This window comes from Cupressus sempervirens, chromosome 7, assembly GCF_028749045.1.
Source record: "Cupressus sempervirens isolate cs-2001-9-10 chromosome 7, ASM2874904v1, whole genome shotgun sequence".
In the NCBI taxonomy this organism is placed as follows: Eukaryota; Viridiplantae; Streptophyta; class Pinopsida; order Cupressales; family Cupressaceae; genus Cupressus; species Cupressus sempervirens.
In genome coordinates, this window is record NC_143124.1 from 421,364,778 (window position 1) to 421,386,781 (window position 22,004).

Genomic DNA, 22,004 nt, shown 5'->3' on the forward strand with positions numbered 1-22,004 from the left:
TTTCTAAAATACAGTGAATAAACTGACAAACTCTAACATTAGCTCCAATCCTTTCATAAGATAGGGGAATTGGTAAGCTGTTTATTAGAGAGTGTGTGTTTAACTGCTTAAATGAATTTAGCATTCCCTTTCTATCTCGTCATTAACAATTGCAGGATAGGCTTGTTTTTGGTTAGTGAGTCTGTAATTAGAAGGATGGTTGTCTCAACTGTATTCTGACCGTCGTTAACCATTTTACATAACCGTATGTCAGTTAATACCCCAAAGTTCTGCATTTCTGTAATGTCTCTTTCTTGGATCACCTCTTTGCCCGAAATTGACAAATCCAAAATGAAACAAAGAGCATAATATAGTTAGAGATATAATCCTCCCCGGAGAAGAAGATGAGATAAGCCTTTATTTGAAACCTGCAGCCAAGCTAGATAATAATGTTGATATTAATAACGAGATACATCCATTTCTAGGGTTAAGAGATATCTACAATCTAAATTAGGCTGCTTTAAATTGCTAAAGCAATTGCATTTAGATTCAATAATGATAATCATGTTTATGGCTTGTTGATTTGAGGAGGTTATTCCCACTTGGGTTTGAGTTCCTTGCAATATTCTATGTGAGACCTAATAAATGCTATTCAAAATCATATAGATGAGATAATAAGTAACCTATTGGCATGAAATCTTGTATCCGACAGATAACTTTTAGGGTGGTCGGGTTACATAGTGACAATCAAATAGGCGGTTCCATAATAAGAGGTCATAATTGAATCCCATTACGTTAAGTTTGAAAAGTGGAAATGTAATAATTCTTATTTATCTTTAACGATCAAAAGATAAGATTTGCACGTACTCTCAATAGTATTTAAGCATATGCATATACACATGCACATACACATACATACATACATACATACATACATACATACATATGTATGTATGTATGTATGTATGTCTGTGTATGTGTATGTGTGTGTGTGTGTGTGTATATATATATATATATATATATCTCCTTGATATATTTAGTTCTTGTCATTAGGCTTCATAGTTAATTTATTATAATACATATTTTTGATATACCACACTTGTAATAATACACCCAATAATCCTAAAACCAAATTTTATATATATATATATATATATATATCACATTATGCATGGTTCAATGCAAATTATATATATATATATATATATATCACATTATGCATGGTTCAATGCAAATTAAGTACTTTGGTTTTAGGATTATTGGGTGTATTATTACAAGCGTGGTATATCAAAAATATGTATTATAATAAATTAACTATGAAGCCTAATGACGAACTAAATATATCAAGGAGATAATATACATAATTTACTCCCCTATCCTTAACTTGATGTCCAAACATACTAATACAACTACCGTCTATTCATAATTTCATTTACTAATTTATCTAACCCTTTATTCTATATTATCTAACATTATAGACATACTAATATAACTTACTATTAATCACTTAGATCCTATACAAAACTCACCAATACTAACTATTTATAATATATATAATATATGCCTACCTACTGAATAGGAGATTGCATTAACTAATCCTTACAAGCTAATACCAACAAAATATTATAATGCCCTTTTCTAATTAATAAGGCCATCCCTAACTATTTATCATATTATAAAATCACTAAATCATAATTACCAATTACTAGCTGACCCACCCCCTAAACTACAACTATCAACAACAAGGAAGCACCTAACTACCTTACCTTTATACCCCTTTAACCCCAAACTTGTGTGTTTTTTTTTCAAGAATTTTTCTAGGCATGTGAGAGGGGGTTCAAAAGGTGGTTGACTTCTGATTTAGCAGCCTTAAGAGACGCCTAAAGCTTTATGCAAAAGGAGTGAGAGGTCTTGTCTTATTCGAACATGAGTACAAGCCATGCTTCCATGATCCCAACAAATTTTTTGTTACACTCTTCACAATGCCAAGCATAAAGGAGGGTAGAGTACAAGTCTTAAAGGTGAGATGGGCCTTCCCACGTGGGAGGAGAGAGATTATGGAGGGGGTTCCAAAGGGTGGTCGGCCTTGGGAGGGTTTCCAAGGAATTTGAAAATATATTTTATTTAAAGGCTGTAAGAGATGTCTTTTCTAACCAAAGGGGGGCTTCTCAAGACTTGCTAGTTTATAGGCTTTTATGTTTTATAGATCTTAGGTATAGGGTCCTTCATGGGTGGAACATTGCATAATATATTATTATAATTTATTTTTGTATAAATATTTTTTTTGTTTTTCTGTTTTTTGATATGACTTGCTTGTCAAGTCTACATCACAAGTTATTAGGGATAGCTCCTTGGAAATAAGAGTTTATTTATTATATATGTATATATATTTTGTTACCTTTAACTTTCCTTATTCACAAGCTTCTAGAGAATATTCTCTTGTATATTTTAATGGTCTGTAATAAAAGTTGAGATTATTTTCTTGTCTCCATACAAATTCCAGAGAGCAAAAGTGCCTCTACAACATACTTTTCTTTATGGATTCTAAACCTTGTGATATGTGGAGTTATATTCTTCCATTTCAACTATGGGTTTAAGATTAGTTTATGTGATGATAAATTTATGTAACTTTATACATCTCTTTACTCTAGAAATTTATTGGTGCTAGAGGCTTAACATTCACATAGTGTCCATACAACCAACTATAAATGGTTTCCAAGATGAATATACCTCTAAATGAGATTATTTATTTTTAAGAACATATTGAATTCAATCCCTATACATACATAAGATCTATTAAGAACTTAATATTTCATTGCACCAAGATACATAACGGAGAACCTTGAAGTGAAATTACTCAATTCTACATTGAACAATCATTACAATATTTTTCTCACATGAGAGTTCCATAAGGTTTAGCCATTGTTTGCATACCGGAATCTAGGTAAAGACGAGCTAATTTACATAACTGCAATTTGGCTTCTCACAATAACAGGTATTCTCTTACATGAAACTATCTCTTTTGCAAAGACAACTATATAGTAATATACATAACCTCAACTTTCTCTTGGCACATTTACAACAATGTACAATAAGAAGTAATCTCTCTCACGTTACAAGGAAACACAATGGGAGCTTGATACACAACACAATCACATGATGACATGGGAAAAATTGGTCTCTTCACTACTCTTGGTTCTTCAACATTGCCAAGGGTGGAACCCTAATCTCTTCAAAGGATCCATCTTCACAAACCCTGCAAAACAACACAAACTTGGAACCATGGAGGCTCACCTCCCATCCTAGGCTTCTATGAAGCCACCCATCGAGTAGGGGAAACAAGACTCAAACGGTTTACACTCAAACATGTCACAATGCATGCAAAACTCAATATCACAATACTTTTACAAAACTCTCAAGGTTTAACACAATGATTCATCATTGGAATCATGAAACAATGGGTGAAGGTGGGCTCTCTAAAGAGGAGAATGCCATATCCATATATACATATACATTTGCAATTGCATAATGCCTCTTCAAGGCTATCAAATACATCCTCCTCATCACATCAATATACTTATACCTCCCATAATACAAATGCCTCTTCAAGGCATATGGCTTTAATGGAGGCCATACTCCATGAACAACAAACCCTCTCGAAGAGGAAAATCTCTCAACTTCTACGTTGAGCCCAATTAGCCCCTTCACCCAAGGCTTCTCTTCCCTCCCAAGGGTGAGTGAAGCCTTCACACCCATGAACAAATTCAACATTCAAAACAAAACAAAGAGATCAAGGAAGAAAACCAAGAAAATGCATGAAACTCATTGCACAATCACAATACAACACAAAGATTACAATAACAATCCATGATTCCATAACAACATTCCATATTTGCAGATTCATTATGCAATGCTAAAACAAAATGGTCATGGTTTGAGCACCTACCTTGGTCCAAGCTAATGGTAATGACAATTGATGAAGAGCTCCCTTAGCCTCCCTCCAAAACCTTAACTGTCTCTAAACTTAGAGAGTGGGTGAACACCCCACTAGTTTGTCCAAGTCCCCCTAAAAAGACTTTTCCACTATCTATTTTGGCAAAAATACCAAGCCACTTCCTCTTACAAACTTGTCTCCCCCTAAGTTTGCTATTTTTGACTTAGTGGAAACACGGGGAAGAGTTCATGTGATAACTCCATTTTCGAATTGATGGAAGAAGGCATTGGTAAAAGGGCCCCCGTAGGCAGTCTAGGCACCATTATGGTCAAAATTAGGTCCCTAACATGTTATACTATCATATGGGTAGCTTATTTTCACAGGAAAGACACTTTGGGACCACCTAATGACCCTTCAAAACCCTAGTCAAGTCTAAATTCGAATTTCCTTTGATTGTGACCCATCCTATCCCTTTGTCAAGTGGGTTTACTTAATCATTAACTAGGTAATTAGTTTTAGGGTAACATGCTACCATGACCAAACCCTAGAGGACATGTCATTAACAGACGGAATTCACAAGTGCCAAGTGACACATAAAAGCACATTCCACATCATCATGACATGTCCCTAATGCATCTTTGAGATTAAAAATTTCACACACATACAAGCTTACATTTATGAATTAAAATACATCACAATAAGGCTTTTGAATCTTCCAAAGATTCGCCTTGGCTAAACCGTGTTCACATAGGTTTGGAACTTGTTTCCTCCAAAGATTTCCATGGTTCCACTTCTTGCACACTAAACTCGAGCATCAGTAGTCCAAGGAGGTCATATAGAATACATATTATAAATGCATATGAATTTAAATGTTACGCACTCCATATTAACAAAATTTAATAGAATTTCCTTTACTTAATCATTTGAAATAAGACATTCAAAATGTTAAAATATCAAAATCTGCGCATCATATTTAATCATAAATCATCATAATCAATTTAACATTTCGCATCACATCATAATCCATTTCCTATCATAATGACAAAATGTTGTCAGCCAACATGAAAATTAGTTCCAATTACATACCTTAAATCAAAACCACGAAAATGTAATCATCACAACTAGTATACTTGATTCAATTAAATATAGTTTGATTACTAACACTATCTCGTTATCATTATGAGATATTACATGATAAGGCATATGTCTCTAAAATCACTAATTTTAGGAATCAGGATGTTTTCATAATCATGTCTGCATAGGTTCAAAATCAGTCATTAGGCAAACCCATTATATCTGTTAGTTAATATATTATATATTCATCTTAATCGTCATTCACTGTAGCCTATCTAACTAATACTTGTACAACAATTTGACATATTATATTTACCTCATGCCGAGCTCTACCGAGAAGGCTTTTATCTAAATTAACAACAATTTCTATCAATAATTATTATTAGTACTCACAAGGGGGGGTGCTAATTCATCTTTTCACAATGGCCACCTAAAACAACTATCTTAATACATCATAACATACTATGAACCCATCGGCATAGTTTTCTAAGTTATAACATTTCGAGTCTTTATTCCATAGGGTCTTAGCTCACCAACCTGATAAAATTTCGAATACGACACTTATGACAATATTGACTACAATGTAAATCAGTCTAAATAAGATCTCAGGTCCAATATTAATAAGGAGGATGCCAATCATGACATACCTAAATCCTGGAACCTCTTATCATCGTTCTATCATAAAGTGTATGGTAACAGTCTATAAGTCACATACCATGCATGAGCGACAAAGACATGACATCTCACCTCCTTACGCTTTCTAGTTCTAACCATATTCATGTTATTTAGGATTTATAATATGGTACTGGGGAAGGGCCTTACACATCACACGATGCTTACCAGAAAAATATTATGATTCATTTCATTTGATGAGCAACCATTTATAAATAATAATCCCTTTTCCTGTTTGAATATGTTTGGTCTTGCTCTTATATCTCTCAAACCAAAGGATGGCATCCCTTGAGTTTGATGAGTCACTCATTCATAATAATGATTAGTCTTCTCCTATAATCACTGTATAATTGAACCGAAGGATGGCATCCCTTGAGTTTGATGAGTCACTCATTCATAATAATGATTAGTCTTATCCTATAATCACTGTATAATCGCTGTTCTTAGTAACCATTTGGTTTAAGAGCGATATAATTTACTTGACCACTACTTTGCAATGTTACTCTTTCTGAGTGGGAATCAATGCTTCATTATCATGTTTCTCTTATGACTAATGCAATCCTCCTTTCCTTAAATTAATAGCCTGTAGGACTAATTGCTGTAATCAGTGATGCTCAACATCAGTCTTAATCGTGCCTTTTTATGCATAAGAAATGATCAGTGGCATTACTTGTCTTATTTCCTGCTTCCAGGATCCGTCTTATTTGATTGATATTTGTTGAAGATTATATGGTATTCTTCTCTGACGTATATGTGTAGTGAATGTGAGAGACCGGTGTCCCTTAGGAGATATCTCTGTTTTGCTTAGTTCAACTTGTAATCTGCAACTGGAGGTTAGTAATTAAAAGAAAGTGGCATGAACTGATTTTATTAACAACAGGAACCTGATTGATATTCTGCTTTGATGTTCGATTGCATTTACTCCAACTCCAGCTATATGTGGTTTCCCAACAGCTTCTCAAATCCACTACAAATGAGCAGAATTATTTATCTGCTTCCTGCTACATAAATTAGAGGCCCTAGAATGATGAACGGAGGACTCCAGACCCAAATCTCAGGTTGAAAACTTGATCACCGGTCTCAAATTTCTAACTGCAGGCTTGAGTTTCTTGAATATAGGGGCCTCTAATCCACACACAGCCTTTGAGAAAGAGGTGATGCTGCCCAAACAGGAATAAGCAGCCAATGAGGAAGTCAAACGCTGCCCAAGAAGAGAAATGACAACCTCCCAATTACTCTCAGTTTCCCCTAATTCAAATGCAGATGGGAATCAATCAACAGAAGCTAAATAATTCTCTCTGGTACTGGCGATTTCCTCAGCATAGATCAACTTCTCAGATACAGTCAAAACAATAGAGAAGAATTAGCAAAATTGCTTTACCACAGGAGCAATTCACAACACATTTGCAAGATCAATTCTCAGAACTCAAACCCTCAACAACAAAAACAAATAATATTCAATTGGATGATCAATTCTCATAATGGGAGCCATATTTATAATCTCCATTGTGCAACGTAACTTCAACTACATACCTTTCAGTTAAAAGCCTTTTTGCTCTATACTTAGGCACATAATATAATTTATTAATTTCCTTTTGGCTCTCCAAAATGGCTTTTTCAACCATATCATGATATTCTGACATGTGAGGTCACTGTTTCTTGTGCCCAAGATTTAAAACTTTTCAACTTGGTTCCAACGTGCTATGACACTAAGGTGATCAACATACAGTACCAACAAAAATAGCAACCTCAGGCTATTTAGTTGAATAATAATAATAATTCACCTGTCTTGTGAAAATGACTGAAAAAACATCAGAATCAAAATCTGACAACACATGAGTGATCTTGGTGAAGAAAAACGATGAATGAAGCTAATGGGGCGACTTACTAAAATAGACGCTCCCTCCAAGATTCTTGGAGCCCAAACCAAAAGCTAGAATTAAAAACTGAGAGCATCACTCAACTCCTCTAACTCAACTGAGCTCATTGTAACTAAGTGTTGACTTTCTAAAAATAGCAAGTCCCTAAAACAGAGCCAAAACTCACCATAGGCCACTGGAAAGCCTAATAACTCCATAATTGAGACTCTCAAATCCCACTATCAGCTCACAAGGGTCACGATGACTAACTGACGAAGCCAACGACAGGAGCTTGCTAAAAGTGGGGACATTACAGATTCATTCATCGATTGCGTTCCTCTATCGTTCTATATCGCTCCGATCTTAACCAATAGCTTCTTGTCATATTATTGATGTGTATCGACTAATATTGGTGATGCTTGTGTTCAACCACTTCGTTGATTTCTTGGACCTTTCCTTGTCATGATACCAAGAGACAATGCGAATTGAAATTGATCTTGCCATTGGATAACTTTTTGTTATGTTTGGTAGCTTTAGTTGGGTAAACTATAGTGCAAATATATATATATGTGTGTGAGATTATATATATATATATATTAATATATTTAATATATGAGATATTTATTTGGTATTATATTAATTAAATACTAATCAATTATACATGTCTCGTGAAGGGACATGTCTATCTATACTTCATCCTATATTAGAGAGATGGCTGCCATTTGGAAAGCACATACCAAAACATTATGGCAGTGCTATTACATTTGCAGCAGATCCGGAAAATCAACATGGTATCAGAGCCAACTGCAAATATAACAAAGAATGTAACATCTATCTTGTGCGAATGGGAAACTCTATGGATATTGAATGTTTCACAAACAAGGATCTTTGAACTTAGAAATAGTTTCTACTATGTTGTGTTGAAGACAATCAAAATATTTTGCCAAACTCATGTTGGATCACCGAGAATAGTCATGGGACTCAATCAGAACTGTAATAATCGTGAATGAGCAATGTGAGGTTGTGTGGGCAGATTAGACTGTCACAGTGGATGGGCGAGTTGGGTCTGCTCAAATGCTGAGATGTGTAGATTGGGGTGCGAGTGGATCGGTTTGACTTCAAGATTGGGAGTTGTTGAGTTGAACTCAAATTGTTCTTGGCATTGCTTGTTTCCCATGATGGATCTGATAATGTGCGGTCCGCATGTGCAGGCTGGGCAAGAGTGTGCAGACTGTGACTTGTTTCAGAAGTGCTCGAAGGAATGGCATCAGGCTTCTTGCTTGGATGTCTCAGAACAATGATAATCCGATTTGGACGTGACTGAGCAATGTCTTCAGATTGATAATGTTGACCAGGGGTTAGATCTGCCAAGTTGCCATGATCATTGTCATGCTGCTTGGCATGCTTGGCCATTGTGATCATGTAGTGTGAAGGCACGAATATGAGGCAAATCATTGCAATTCCAAATGAGGTGTATCTTGACTGGCAAAAGACATTTTGTGCCAATAATTGGAATAAGAGTTTCGCCGTTCAAAAGATACAAAGGATAAGCATATTATTATGGTGACATCAACAACTAGTTGTATAGGATAACTTACAAATGAGTATATTGAGGGAACATTTATAATCAATATGTGCTATTTACTTTTTGGAGGGAATAGAGGTAAAGTTCATGTGAGGTAAGTTTATGAATTTATTTCATTGTACATGAATTTGTGTTATTTTATAGAGGCTTATTTATGTTATATTCAAGAACATAAGAGATATAAAATGAAATAAATATATATAAGAGATTGGAAAATTGGCATTAATGAGAATAGATTAATGTATATATTTAGACATTGATCTTTGAGTATTATCTTTGTCTCTCTTATTTCAATATGTACTATAAGAGATATTTGCTTTGATCTTTTCCTCCGAGCATGTTATTGTAGGAAAATGGAGATTTAGAGAGAGTCACACTTTGTTAAAGGTAAGTTTGGATAAGAAGCTCTAAAATTGATGTTCAGAGGGAGATTGAGATTCATAAGGAACCCACCATTTCATTAAGAGGCAACCTTGAAAGAGAGGGAGCAGATAGAGGATATGGTTCCGTCAAGCTTCATTTAATTGTCAAATGAGTTGACATTCAAATTTCAAATGAGTTGATATTCAAGAAACTAGAAAGACAAATGAGTTGACTTTCAAATGTCAAATGAGTTAGCATTCAATACACTAGGAAGTCAAATGAGTTGACATTCCAGAAACTATTTTTACACTGAGGTAGTATGTTATTCATATTGTATTTTTACACTGAGGTAGTATGTTATTCATATTGTATTTTTACACTGAGGTAGTATGTTATTCATATTGTGTATGAATCTTGTTTATCCTCCCTAGCTAAGAGGGAGTGTTAATGGTTGGTACCTTTAGTTGGATAAACTATAGTGCAAAATCCATACTTCGTCCTATATTAAAGAGATGGCTGCCATTTGGAAAGCACATACCAAAACATTATGGCAGTGCTATTACATTTGCAGCAGATCCCGAAAATCAACACTTTTCGATGATAATTTATTCATAATTGATATTTTGTTGATCATCTTTGTGCTTCTATTTTCTCCATCATATTTGGAGATATCAACCTTTCATTAACTTTACTTATCTTGTAATTATATTATGTTATAATTATTGTTTATATCTTAATCTTATTATGATTATTTATTATTAAATCCTATTTTAGAAATGGGGCATTACAAGGTGCCTCAAATATCTACTACCCTAGGCCCAAGGGTGAAAACAATGTTTCCCTTGGCCCCATGTGGGTCCTTAACCATATTTATATGATAGTGTACCTAGTGAGGCTTGTATGCTGTTCCCTTCTACCGTAGCACTCTCTCCTCTTATGATTGGGGATCCCATTTAGTTCACCTCACCCATTTCTCAATATAGGGTTCGTAGGAGAGACTACAATAGGGTGCTGTTAAGATGACTCTCTACCCTAGGCCCAAGAGCAGAAACTCTGCCCATCTTGGCCTCATGCGGTCCTTAACCATCTTCATGAGGTGGTGTGTCTAGTGAGAGATCCACCGCAGTCCCCCCTCCTTGCACTCCCTTATCCTATCATCATCGATTGTTGTAGGTAGAGAATCATATAATTGTTCATATAGTCTGAAAGCATTCATTAAGTATATACATTTGTCCACATATAACACAAGCGCACACACACACACACGCACACACACACACAAACACAGACATAGACACACACATACACAGTGGACACTTATCTCTGCATACCACAAGGAACATATATGCTATTATTTAGATTGGTCTGTTGTGATGAGTGCTTCGTGTGTGCATGTCATACACATACAGTGGACTCTTGTCTCTGCATACCACTAGGAACATGCATGTTATTATTAAGATCGGTCTATTGCGAGTGAGTGATTCAGCTGTAGTTTTATTAACTCTTTTGATCCCCACAAGAGGTAGGAATGCCCAACTATGATCAATCCGATCCCTTGGGGTGGTGTACTTAGTTTGTGGTAGCCGGCAAACATCATCTCCCTAATTTACATCCTCCAACAAATTACATATATAATGCACAAGATTCATAACTCCTGATATATTATTTTCCTTGATCGGTGCTTCTTATCTTTGTTGTTGTTAAATGATTGATACTCATGTGAATGATTGATTAATTGAATGAATTCTTTTGGTTTGGCGATTCAATGTATTGGTGAGTTATGATTTAGTAATTGTTGTTTAGATGATTGAAAAGTGAGAATATAATGAATGCTAATCTGACATATTGATGGATGATGATTGAATAGATGTTGATTTTTGTATCATACCAACTCTAATTACCTAAAGAAGAATGAAAGGGAATTAACAAAAATAAGGGAAATATACTTTAAATTAAAATAACAGAACTGCTTCCGTTTCCCTGTGAACCTGAATAACAAAAGTTCGTTGTCTAACTGACAAGAGAATTTACAACTAACTTCACATGGATATCTGATTAATTTATTCCTTTTCTTTATTAATGAAAGGAAGAGTTAAACAACTAATTTCAGATGAAGAGAAAATTAAAAATCTTCCTTTTTTTAAATAATTGAAATAAAAAAGAAGCTTTAACTGAAATAACTGTTAAAATATACACCATGGGACCTGGCAAACTTGATGGTTCACTCTCAGTTATCTTTTCTTTGGCTCCTGACCCCCTCAAGGGAAAAAGAGTATCATCAGGGTTTTTTACCACCCAACCATTGATATACACAAAGTGAGTGCGAACACGGGATTCGGTTTTTCATGCCATCCGAGAGCTGGCACCGATTCCACAGCTGTCTTAGCTAGTCAACCTATAGGCATCATTGCCTCTCAGTGTGACCTTCCTAGCTAGACATTGCCAGACTGCTTCTAGTGGTTAGACGGTTAGTACTCATAGCATACTACCACCATGCCCAAGGTTTTAAAGGCATGAGCACTGTACTTCGTACCTCCTTTGTCACCTCTAGACTCATTACTTCGTGCTGACATTAATTAGGTCTCCATGACCTGAAAACTCATTGTACGATAGCAGTTATATTACCAACATCCCTTGGCCATATGATCATGTTCCTAAGCCTCTAGGTTGGCCATGTTTCATATTGATAATCTATACTGTTACGGTTCAAATTAGGTAGTACGCTATCCTATCTAGGGTATACATGTCCTTAAACTCTTCCCATGTTAAACAAGCCTTGAGGATTACACTGATCAGTGCAGTCCATCATAGTTCAAGATAAGTTAAAATTTAGATCAGATTAATACCAGACTGTCTAACATACAGAAATGAAATAGATACAAACTGTCCCAAAGCCATATTTCTCATTGGAATAAGGGGTCTCTTCCTTATGGGATAGTGATGAATCCACATACCATGGGTAATAGAAATATATCCATGGTTCTTGCTGGAAGATGAAATGATGATCCTGCAATGAAGAGTGATGTAACTAAACCTTGCTCGAAACATGCATATTGATTCTTGTAAAGAACTGCTATATGATTAATATTTTTTGCCATTGAAAGTATATGCACAGAAATATATCTTTACCATGATTTATGGATGAAATGTCCCTACTTAGTATACATTCTTATTTCACTTCTAAATCCCAACTTTGGTTTTTAACTCCACTTATAAAGGACATTTATAATATTTTATCTTAAGTATCCTTTGATATAATTATTTAGTAAATGTTTGATAGGAAAATATTTTATAATTCTTATTCAAATATCGCTCTACTATACTTTAGAATTTAATCTAATTAATACTTCAATTATTTTTTATTAACCTTTCATATATATATTTGTATTATCTCCTAATCTTCTGATCCCCTTGGAAATATATTAACCTTTATTTCTCATGCTTTATTATCCTATATCGAGTTCCTTTAATCTCATTCCTTGTAAACACCCCTATTTTACCAAGTATGGTATGATAGTCTTTATTGATCTTTGTTGGCATATCACTTCTATTCTCCTTTCTTTGTTTGTACATGCACTTGGCATCGATTTCTATGGTCTAATTCCTTGGTTAGTGCCTTTCCTTGATTATCGGCCCCTTCATTCCATGCTTATAGTCTCCTATGTATTTGACGTTGTTCTCCGTTGAATGTTACTTATCACCCTTGATCGTCTGTTCTCTTCCCTTTATGGTCTACGCACTTCAGGTTGCTTTTGGTAGGGCAGTTTTATAATTGAAGGAACAGATATCTGTTTCTTTCTGAACTTATTTCCTCCCTGAAATCTATGTGCTTCATTTTCAGAATGGTCACTATTCTAAAACCTTATTGAAGTCGACATCTTCGGGAGACAATATGTTTCACCATGCAAGATATATAGTATGTAGGTCAATTTGCATTCTTACTTATCGTACATGATTAATTGACCGCCTACATGATTTGTTCCCCTGTTATCAACTATCTGAAGTTGATTTCCTGCTGCCTTGTATTAGACTTATTATTCTTTGATGTTGATCTGGATAACTTCTCCTCCCCGTCAATTTCATTATACTATTGCCCTTATAATATTCATATTCCCGAGTCTCTTCTCTGTCTCCGATGTTTCTTACAGATGCCCTTGCGTGCCTTCAGCTGAGTCAGCTGCCAAGATTGATATGTTTAACTCCTCAAAGCATGGTTGCTATTGTGGTCTTTCCCATCTTTGTCATTGACCAGCAGTGATATCCTCCCCCATGTAATGGTGTTTGTTGATTGTTATTCGAGCTATATCTATGCTTTCTGAGTCAACACCCAATTATGTGATGTGCCCTCTTTGATTATATCTGCATCTTTCTCTTGGTAATGTCCGGGACTCAATCCTATTATGTTCGATTGTTCTTAATTTTGTTGTCCATCCTCTGTTGTCCACGCATGGCTCTTGTCCTTCCTGCCAGTTTCTTTTTCATGCCTTCCTCCATGCATATGGAAAGAATTTAATATCAATTATATAGCTTGGCTCCTGAAGAGTTGTGACCTTAAATGTAGGAGATATGTCTTTCTTGAATGCATCTGTAATTTCCTTATTTATAATAATAATAATAACTTATCAGAATTATCATTTATAATGATAAGTAATATCATTGCTTGTTCATATCTTATTATTATTTCAATAATAATATATTTTATTGTTAACTATTATATTAATATTTAATTATAATTGTACTATCTATTTATTTGTCTGTTTAATTTATTTAATATATTTTCTTATTTATTTATTTTTAAAATTCTATTTATGGGGGGACATGACAATGGATCCAAAAACATGGATTATAAATGCAAATCGATGCCTTGATTTTAGTGCAATAAAATGGCATTTTAATGGTTCCATTTGACTAATTAAGAAGTAGTGCCATCTCAGCATGGTGATGAAAGAACACACATACAAGATGCATATCATAAAACAATGCGATGAATATATGTATAAATCTGAATACCAATTATATTGCAAAGAGATCGCAGACTTAATTCCACAAATTAATACATCTGCATATTATTACATGATATGACAGAGTAATAAAAGGAGATTGATTCCTAAACTTCAAAACATTTTGCTGCTGCTGAGACCTTCCTTGGATCTGCAAAATGTTAATGACCAAGATGCCAAAATTCATCTATAGAAGAACAGAGAAGGGTGTCCCCTTCTTTAGAATGCTTTGCAACAAGAGACAAGAGCTTGCCATTCACTCTGCCAACGAAATAAGCCTGCCACTAACTCTCCCAGAATCAGCAAAACATTTGACTAGAAATCATCACAAAATATTCAATTTGATGTTGGATAACGAAGCTGCTCTTCCCTGGAGACATAGACAAACACTGAGAACAACTAGCGTGATTTTGAGGAAAAATCGACAAACCCTCCAAACTTTGCAAATGAGCATGATGCCCCAAAACAAACTGCAAAAATGTGCGATTTTTTAGGAGAGAAATCGAAAAAGATGAACAAAAATTTGGAGGTAAGAAATCAATCAAAACCTTGCATGATTTTTGGGGTGAAAAATCAATCAAAACCAGACAATACAAAGCTTTTTTTTAGGAAAAACGGTAAAGCCCAACAGATAGTCTTTGAGGAAAAAAATTATAAACTCACGAAGGAATCCCACGCAACTTTGCGAACTACAGAATCATAAATTTTCAAGGGAAAAATAATGGAAAGCCATAAGAAATTTTTAAGGGACAAAATTGTAAAAACCCATCGAAATATTTTTAAGGTAAAAAATTATGAAAACCCATCAGAATTTTTAAGGGCAACAAAACACGAGACTTTGCATGGTATGCAAGCAACATGCAAGCACATGCAAGCACATGCAACACTAAAAATCAGAGACTTATGCTGCAACCAAGAAATTGCGGGATCAAAACCCTTTTCAACCTTGCGATTTCTAGCAAAAATCTTTGAAGACAAACCACAAAAGTTTCATAAATACCTCTAACGATTTTTATTTCTAAAAATCGAAAAGCAAATTTCTGGAAAAAGTTCCGGAACAAAAGAGGCTCGAGTTTTTCTTAAAAAATCTACCAAATTTTATGTTATCCCATTGACCCGCTCTTATACCATGTTATGGTAAATTGATGTTTTTGTGGTCGTATTAAAAAAAGGAGATGAAAGCTTCTTATATAGATCTACAAAGATGACGTTTCTAAAAGAAACAATTGTGAACTAAAGACAAACATAGAAACTACCTAATAAACTAAGGACTAACTAAGATGACTATTAAAGAAACATCATAATATTCTAATATTCCACAGGAGCGCAACCCGCTCGACTATTTTGAAAGCTTTCCAAGCCCAAATCTCAAACACAAAAATATGCATAGCGCTTTAAATGCAAGCAACCGATGAATCCAAATGAGCTAATCATGTAGGGAAAGGTAGCTCAATCAATATTAACTCCTTGCCATTGGGTGGCAAGAGAAGTTACTCTATTGCATAAGCAGCCCACACGAAAAAGAATAAAAAGTTGATTATAATTTCCAGTTTGATTGGCTATAACAATCAAATAACAATAATGACAAGTCCCTCAATGCACCAAGGTGCAATAACGAATTTTTATAAGAACATTTTCTTATGCATATGATTTATATATATTTATATAACTAAATGCATCTATGCTAGGGATTTGGTGCTGATTTATACGTTAGGTACTTGATTGCTCAATCGTCATAGATACATCCAATGGTCATTTCAGAATATGACTATATGCATGGACCTATGCATGTTTCTACAATTTAACATACATTCATTTAATGATTATTGGCATGTACACATACATTTATTTATATTTATACAGATATTAGTATGTGTGTACACAGGCGTGTGCGTGCACGCACGCACACACACACACACACACACACACAGAGAGAGAGAGAGAATGAAGATATTACCATGGTGGTTCCTTTAATCAATAGGAAAGAATCCAATGCACTTCAACCTATCAAAGGTGTCACTAGTCTTTATTAAAACACTAGACACGAAAAAACAAATAACTAGATATAACCAAGGCAACACCCCACTCAAACCTGATGACAAATTATTCAATTATGGTTCCTTCTCGGATGGTATTTCTGACCTTCACTACATGTTGGCATCCCCTCACTTTGATGTCACTTTTCGTGCTTGCGGGATTGATCTTCTCTTGCATCCATTGACAAGGAAGAATTAGTCACCATCATCATTATAAAATTATAAACAAAAAACCACTTATAGTATTGTAAATACATTATCCATACATGAATAAAATCCCAATAGAAATCATTGACTAAATATTTTGGATTAATGACATCTAGACATAATGGTTATAATTCCTTAGTTTAAATAAATGAAATCCACTTAACTATCTTCACATGAAACAATTATTACAGTTATTAAAAGGTTCATAAGGAAAAGAGGTATGTAATAATCTCTGCTGGATTTGGATTAAATTATTGAATTTGGGCTAACAAGGATTCCGTCAAACAGTTATATATACAAATCCTCAAGAAAAATTAATATTGTAACCTCATTAAAACTATTGCCTCGGAAAATACTGCTATGAAATGGTTATGCCAACCAAAATGCCAGAATTCCTAGCAAGTCAGAATTAGAAGTTTAACCCAGAATTTAATGATCACGCCTTATATTCATGATAGTAAATATCTGACCTTTAAGCTACACATTGAATATTTAGTGGCAGTCTTTACAGTATTAAGAAATCTGTAATATAAATGATGTGGAATGGGTGTAAGATGGACAGACCTGAAATAATGGTGGATGCCGCTATGAAAGCCTAAGTCTGCAGTTACTCCCAGTATGTCACCATTTCCATGCATCAACCAATTTGCCGCCTGCTACTGGATTCCACTCTGCTACCCATGCTGATAAAAGGGGCCGACTCTAGCTCTGGAACGTAATAAAACCAATGCCGCGACCAACTGCAAGTGCTGTGAAACATTAAGACACTCACCCGTGATCACCTTCAACAATGTTCTTAGTTCCGAATGTCACAATGTACACTGTTCTGTAGATCCTGTGCTGCTATGACTGCCCTGTCAACCACGCACTTCAACCAACTCTGAAAGCGGTGGGATTCACGTGCAAGTTGTTATTCATTACCGAGGTCTATCACACTGGTTGTTTGAGTTACACTATCCCATGAACTCCTCTAAATAGGAAGCACGTTATCATTGTTCAAAACTAAGAGGCTGAATATTTACTTACACAAAACTTCATCAGAATCTTCAGCCTCCTTGAGTGCCGTCTAGTCTTCTAAATGGTATTCTGTAGCAACTAACACCACCGACCAGATTCTCTTTCTGTGATTTAGTAACCCCGACTTCTTGCCTAATCTCCAAATACCAAATCGAATTCCAATCTGTTATTGAACTGTGTGGTACTAGGTTTGCGTCTAGTCTCACACTTTTCCTAAGGGTTTTCATCCTTTGGAAAATCCAATCACATCTAAGCAACCTTTTAGGATTTGTAGAAATAACATATATTCGTTCTTTCAATCCACATATAGTTCCACACTTTTATAACCTCGATATGAGGGAAGACACAAACAACTAGGCAATGTGGGATTAAAAGTCACTTTCGTCTTTTAGTCACTTAAGTGACTATAACTTTATAACATTAAAATATTTAAATAAATCACATAAGTCACTTAAACTTTAATATCTCTCAATATACTTGTCTGATTGCCATGCCGTCTAGAATAGGAATCTCTCCTCATAATTCCCCATGTGACCAAATACACTTTTTAAAAATAGAAAGGGTCCATCTCAATTACCCCTGACTTACTATACATAGTATGGCAAATGGCATCCAAATGACATCAAACGAAGGCCAAATCCATAAATTGCTAAATGTTGGAGACGAAACAATCCTTAGAAGACCCTCTAACCATCCTCATTAGCCTACGAGGATCCAATACTAGGCTAATCCCTAAAATATTGATGTTGGCAACCAATGGGAACATTACAAGGTAATAGCTTTGATACAATGATGCTTGATTGCTGAATTGTATGTTTTCTTGATCCCAAGATGAAGTGACAATTAATGTGGATTTGATGATTGTTTGCTTGATTTCTTGAGGGGTTGATGATTGATGGAAGAAAGATGATGATTGATAAATCCTCCTTCAATGCTTGGAATGAAATTTCTTTTAGACTTTATTGGTGAAAGAGTCACCACCTTTCATAAGAATTGACTTACCACTTTTCTTTGCTTCTTTTGAGAGTAATGTGTCATTTCTCACGTTGATCTCTCTTGAATGCCCTCCAATGAAACCTTATCCCCTTATATTTTCCAATGCGGGGGAGAGTCACACCTCTTCATCATGTTTGCCCTTTGCAATGGTTACAACCTTTCACATTTACCACCCTTCGAAAGAGAAATAACCCTTCATTGTTTTTGCCATTTGTGTGTGTCACAACTTTTTGTAATTACCACCTCTTGATAGAGCCACAACCATTCATCATTTCTGCCCTTTGAAAGATTCATTGTTAGAAATAGGAAATACTGAGAGAGGGTAGTGAATTAGTATTCTACAAGTTTTTGCCCAACTATGGATATCTTTAGCAATCTTTAAACATGCACATATGGTCAAACTGAAAAGTAAACATAACAGTAACATAATGCAACTCATAACATCATTATTTGTTAACTAGGGAAACCCTGGCCAAGGGAAAATCCCGGTGGGAATGGTACCCACAAAATGATCCTCTAATCAAAAGTAACTCGTGAAATTTATTGACCTTGTTAGGAGTCTATTACATCCGTATAGTGTATCTGTCCTTGTTAGAGGATTGGGCCTTGTTAGAAGCCTCAACCCTGTTAGGAGTTGGTATTACTATTACAAATGTGGCAAGTTGAGCCCACTACTCAAACATGCATATACAATGATATATTTTGTACACAAAAAGGCATAGATATAAAAACCTTTCTGACAGTGCTGATATCTTCAATATCTGATTTGTCCTTTGTAGCTCTCTTCACAAAACTTTGCGTGAACTACCTTAACTGTACTATAAGATAAAATTTGCATCATGTAATAATCATAATACAATGATCATGTCATCACACAACTTCGCATACAAAACTCTTTCCTTTATACCCAATTGTATCGTTCAGTTAGCATTCAACCTTCTTGCACACTTCCCAAAATATAAAATCACTTCATGCTAAGTTAGGATTAACATATAGGATATCTTCCCATAATAGCTAAGTAATTATTTTGGTCAACCAAAATAATTCATTAACACAATTAGTCATTCTCTTAACTTTGTCCTGTTCTGTCTGTGCAAACTTGTAACTAATAAATAGTTGATATCTTTGTCCGTACAAGTCATAGTAACTTGTGCTCTCAGATATAGAATCCTCATACCCTGTGCTACCTTCTTTTAAGTGCGCACGTGCCAAAATGCTATCAGTGAAGTGCGATAACCAAAAAGGTGTCTTTGCTGGCAGTTAATCTTCACAACACTTGGACATTTTCTAAGTCTTCATACCAAAAACGTGCCTTCATATCTTGCTGACTTAATACAAGTTATATGTTGCCATAAATGACAAAACTATAGTATATCCATACTATCCTCTTAGCCAAATTGCCAATAATCTCCCCCTTTGGCATTGATGGCAACTTATTAGGGAAAATTGGCTAAGTCCCAATAGTCTCTAAAATTACAAAATTTGTGAAGTTATTCACATGGCCATACAAAATTTTAAAATTTGGATCATTTACATTTATATTCCATCTTTTACACTTTACCCCCCTAGTCTATGCTTTACTTTATATCTCCTTATACATACATACAATTTTCCATATATATTGCATACACTCCCCCTTTGACATCAATGACAAAGGTGAGTCAAAAACTATATACAGGTCAAAATTTTGAATCTGCCTCCAATTTACATTTTTGATGGACTGGTAAACAATGCAATGCAATCAACAAAGCTGGTCTTTAAGTTGATTAGGCCATTATCTCATTATTTTTTCACTGAATCAGATACACTGATAAGTGTGCATAAGCCATAAGATGCCAATTTAGTTGCTTGAAAGTGTGGATAAGTAAAATGATCATAAGATACTGTTGTGAGGTTTTCAAACCATTGCCCCAAAATTTTTTAGGACCCCCTTTTTAGGGCAAGCCTTGGCAATTTTCGCGGGTGTTGGGAAATTTTTGGTTGCCTTAGCAAAATTTGGAGTTGTCCAGAGGTTTTTTGAATTGGCAATTTTACACCTTGGACGCCTTCGGGCTGGAAGGGATTTGGATTGTTTTCACATGGTGCAAAACTAGAGTTTTTGGAACATGTAATTTCGTCCTTAGGCCTAGCAAGTTTCAACAACAACATTTTTTCGATGGTTAAAGCGATATCGGGCAGGATAAAATTGCAAATTTTGCACTTAGACGGATTTTGAAAATTTGATTTAATTGAACAAGCTTGAACATTTTCAAAATGAATTTTAGATTTGTTGTTTTGGAAAATCTTGAAATTTTTTGGTGAAAAGAAATTTTGATAGTGAAATTGAATTTAGAGTTTGAATTTCAATTGTCAGGAAAAGGATTTATTTTGTTAAACAATTGAAATTATATTGCAACATTGAAATTGGATTAAATTCCAAAATCTCATTAATTTGGTTGAAATTTTGCCTAGAGGATTTTAGAAATGTTAAAGGAAATTGTTAATTTTAAATTGAAAATTGATTTTGGTTTGCTAGATTCGATTTTAATGATATTTTAATTGCCAAAATGTTGTTAATTGAAAATTTTGACATCTCCTAGACTTACCTTATTTCTATTTTGCAATTCTGGGTCAAACTGACAATTAAAAAGGTCAATTTTACTATGGGGCTTAGTTATTTCCATGTTTTATTTAAAATTGGGCCTTATTGGGGGGTTTAACTTGAGTTTTTGTTTCCTTCCACGTAGGTCGGCCCACTCTGGAGGTCAACAGGAGGATAAAAGAAGGGGCTCCCCCCCTCTTAAATCCTCATTCCATTTCCACTCCTCTTGCTTGGTGTTGAGCGATTTCTTCTAGTTGGGAGAATTTCTCCTTTGGCAACGATTTTGGCTTTGAGAATTTCCATTTTTGGGCAGTGAATTTTTTCCTAGAAGCTAGGCGATTTCTGCCCTAAGGCAAATTTGTGGGTGAAGATCTAATTTTAGGCAAGATTGGACGATTTTTGAGTTCTGATTTTCCTCCTAGGGCAGCGAATTTTTTTTTTCAGCTAGGGTGATTTTGTTTGGTGGAGAGACAAGGTACTTTGAGGTCTGATTTTTTTGCAAGTATGGGCGAATTTAGATGGGTAAAAATCTGATTTGGAGAAGACTTTTCTACCCTAGGGCAGCAATTTTCCTTCTAGTTGGGTGATTTTGGTAAGGAGGTCGAAATTTGGTGAAAGGAGCAGATTTTGCAAGTAATCCATTTGCTAAGGCATCACATTTTGGTGGAGGACTGAAATTTCTGAGATCAGATCTGAATTTG

General features: G+C 35.0%; 1 protein-coding gene across 2 annotated transcripts in view; it reads left to right on the plus strand.

Annotated features, from left to right (window-relative positions):
* The window catches only part of LOC149547333 (hexosyltransferase GAUT11-like), a 115,948-nt gene that overhangs the window by 2,010 nt on the left and 91,934 nt on the right, over positions 1 to 22,004 (plus strand). The window lies entirely within an intron of this gene.